This window comes from Gracilinanus agilis, unplaced genomic scaffold (genome assembly GCF_016433145.1).
Source record: "Gracilinanus agilis isolate LMUSP501 unplaced genomic scaffold, AgileGrace unplaced_scaffold32334, whole genome shotgun sequence".
In the NCBI taxonomy this organism is placed as follows: domain Eukaryota; kingdom Metazoa; phylum Chordata; class Mammalia; order Didelphimorphia; family Didelphidae; genus Gracilinanus; species Gracilinanus agilis.
In genome coordinates, this window is record NW_025365062.1 from 1 (window position 1) to 3,649 (window position 3,649).

The 3,649-nt window shown below is 43.8% G+C and overlaps 1 long non-coding RNA gene across 1 annotated transcript; it reads left to right on the plus strand.

Annotated features, from left to right (window-relative positions):
* The first annotated feature begins 596 nt into the window (after window positions 1–596).
* On the plus strand, window positions 597–1,690 carry LOC123254781. The gene is made up of 2 exons (XR_006506707.1): window positions 597–898; window positions 1,341–1,690. It is a non-coding gene; the product is annotated as an uncharacterized LOC123254781 (long non-coding RNA).
* Window positions 1,691–3,649: the final 1,959 nt, after the last annotated feature.

The window sequence follows — 3,649 nt, forward strand, 5'->3', positions numbered from 1 at the left end:
TTTTAAATATTATATTATAATTAGTTATATTTATATTATTTATATATTATTATAATTGATCAAAACCCTTAAACCTTCTGTCTTAGAATCAATATTATGTATTGGTTCCAAGGCAGAAGACCAATAAGGGCTGGGCAATGGGGGTTAAGTGACTTGCCCAGGGTCACTCAGCTAGGAAGTGTCTGAGGCCACATTTGAACCCAGGACCTCCCATCTTCTCAATCCACTGATTGATACCTAGATGCGCCCATTCATCTATCTCTTGGTGGAAAAGTGGGGAGCAGGGGGTGCAGAATGAGCCATGTTTTCAGCTGGTGTCCGTATGTGTTGTTTTGTTCTGCTAGACTCGTGGTGGCTGTGAGTTGATGGACGCAGCGAAGAGCCTGGAGAAAAGGAGCAGCCGTTTATTTAGCTCCTCCTGTGTGTCAGCCGCGGCTCTAAGGGCTTTACAAATATGATCTCAGTGATGGCGATGAATGAAAAGAGAAAAGAGTGTCAATAAAACATGACCAAAATAAAAAGGAAAAAAATAAAGGGGAAAAGGGAAGGAGGGAAAAGGGAAGAAAAGAAGGAAAAGAAAAAAAGAAAAGAAAGAAACTGGGATGGGAAAGGGGGAAGAACCTCAAAATCTTGATTTTCTTCCAGGAAGAATGAATGAGCTCCAGCGAGGAGAGCCTCGAGCATCGCGGCACTCAGGTGCCCTCTGGTGGTCAGAGCTCAGAGCACGGCCCGTCCTGGGCTCCTGACCAGGCAGCCTCCCAGGGACAAGGCTGTTCCCCTCCATTCTCGCTTCTCTGCTTCCCCTCCTCCCCCAGTAGCTGCTGCTGAGTCTATCTATGGCCGCCTGGGCCAAGCTCGCTGCTTCGGGCCAGATCCTGGATGGTGGAGAAGGAGGAAGGTGAAGGAGAGGAGGGAGGAGGAAGGGATGAAGGCCAGGGAGAAGGGGGAAGGGAAGGACCAAAAAGCAGAGGTAAAGGAGAAGCAGAAGGAGGAAGAAGGAGAAAAAAGGGATGGAGGAGAAGAGAGAGGAGAGGAAGGAGAAGAAAGAGGTGAAGACCAGGGAGAAGGGGGAAGGGAAAGATCAAAAAGAAGGGATAGAGGAGAAGCAGAAGGAGGGAGAAGGAGAAAAAAGGGATGGAGGAGAAGAGAGAGGAGAGAGAAAATAGAGGGGAAGAGGAGAAAATCAAAGCATCACAGATTAGGGGCTTAGAGATCATCGGGGCCATCGGTCTCATCGGTCTCATTTTCTATATGGGGAAACTGAGGCCCATAGGAATGAAATGACTAGCAGGATTTGAAACCAGGCTTATCCATTCATTATGCCCTGCTGTTTCTTACAGGGGAAAGGGATAGGATCAAATCCAAGTCTAAATAAAATAAAATTTCCATGAAGATAACCATGCACATACAAAGAAAGGCAAGCTTGACCACAGCCCTGCAGCTCTGATATTTTCTACTATTTCTGATTTCTAATGAACTCCTAGAAATGAAAAAGGAAGTGCCCAGGAGAATGTTGACATTTCTGCAAATACTTTAAAGCCTGTTGGAGGAAGCTTGTTGGCTGACAGCTTGATGGATGGATTTTGTGCCTTATTTACAAGATGGGAAAACAGGAGCAGAGATCGCTGGAAGATAATTATGCTTTTCTCCATCAGTGTCATTTTATTTCATTAAACTTTTTTGATTGGTACATTTTGCCTTAATTTTACTGTTGTGTTTACAAATGTACCCCCACCCCCTAAATTGGGTCTTCCCTGGTGAAAAAAGAAAAAGAAATTGACCCTAAAACTGGCTGCACCTGATAGTACTTTCACTATTCTGGCTTGGTACACATTTCTGCCTTGAGGTGCAGAAGGAAGAAAGGAAGGGAGGGAGGAAGGAAGGAAGGAAAGAGGGAAGGAAAGAGAGAAGGAAAGAAAGAAGGAAGGAAGAGAGGGAAGGAAGGAGGGAGAGAGAGAAAGAGGGAGAGAGGAAGGAAGAAAGGAAGGAAGGAAAGGAGGAAGGAAGGAGGGAGAGAGGGAAAGAGGAAGAGAAGAAGGAAGAAAGGAAGGAAAGTAGGAAGGAAGGAAGAAAGAAAGGAAGAAAGGAAGGAAGGAAGGGAAGGAGGATGGAAGGAAGGAAGGAAAGAAGGAAGGAAGGAAAGAAAAAAGCATTTATTAAGTATCTACTGTGTGCCAGACATTGTGCTGAGAGCTTTATAAGTATTATCTCATTTGATCATCAGAACAACCTGGATGATATAGCATAAATCCCATTTTTACAGATGAGGAAATGGAGACAGACAGAGATGAAGTGACTTGGCTAGAGTCACGCAGCTAGCAAGCATCTGAATTGACATTTGAACTCAACTCTTTTTGACTCTAGACCCAGCACTGTATCACCTCTTGGCATTATTTATTCTGCAGGACTTTCCTTTTTTAATTTAATTTATTTATTTTTTGAGCCTGGCGAGAGAAGCAGAATCGTGATTGTAGGGAAGTTAGATGGTTCAGTGGATACAGAGCCAGACCTGGAGATGAGAGGTTCTGGGTTCAAATTCAACCTCAGATACTTCCTAGCTATGTAACCTTGGACAAGTCACTTTACCTCAATTGTCTAGCCTTTCATTCTTCTGCTTTGGAACTCACACTTAGTATCAATTCCAAGACAGAAAGCAAGGATTAAAAAAAAGTCGTGATTCTATTGAACACTTCATTATGCTTCTCAAATGAAGACTGGGAAACCGAGTCAATACTGGGAAGAGGGAAGACTCCTCTGACATGGTCTGGAGTCAAGAGGATCTGGGTTTAAATCTCATTTCTGCTACTTACTCCCTTGTAGAAGTCATTGTTTAGTTTCCTCGGCTGCAAGTTGAAGAGATCGGACTCTGCGCTCCCTCTGGTCCTTGATCTTTTGTTTTTTATTTTTAAAAATCATTTTATTATTATTTCTTTTTGACTCTTCTTCCATCTCCCATTCCCCAAAAGAAAAACACAGACTTTGTAACCCATCAACATATTCAAGGAAAACAAACTCACACATTTGTCATGCCTGAAAATGTCTGTCTCGTTCTATATCTTGGATCCATCATCTCTCTGTCAAGAGGCGGGCACCATGTTTCATCATGGGTCCTCTGGAATCGTGGTGGCCCACTGGGTTGGGTCATATGACTAATGGGGGATCCATGAACCCTGCCATTGGTTAAGAGCCTTCTATGTGTCCTGCAAAGCCAGTGTGGATGGATAGAGGAAGACCTGGGTTCAGGTTCTACCTCAGATCTCCACTGTGTGTGACACCAGGCAAGGCGCTTCTTTCGGTGTTGGGCAACTCTCTAAATCTGTCAGTTGTCCATCGGTGGTCAGTCAGCACTGGCAGAGGGTTCTCTCCTCTAGGAATACCTTATCAGTGAAATCACAGGTAGAGAGTGAATAGAACTCTGGTCTTGGAGTTTGAAAGATCCTAGTTCAAATCTGATCCCAGACACTTAGGAGCTACGTAATCCTGGCTAAATCACTTCTATCTGCCTCAGTTTCCTCATTGGTAAAATAAGGATAATTTCTTATCTCCCAGGTTTTGCCATGGATAAAATGAAATAATTTTGTACAGTCCCTTAGCATTGTGCCTGGCACATAGTAGGTGCTTAATAAATGCATGTTCCTTTCCCCCCTTC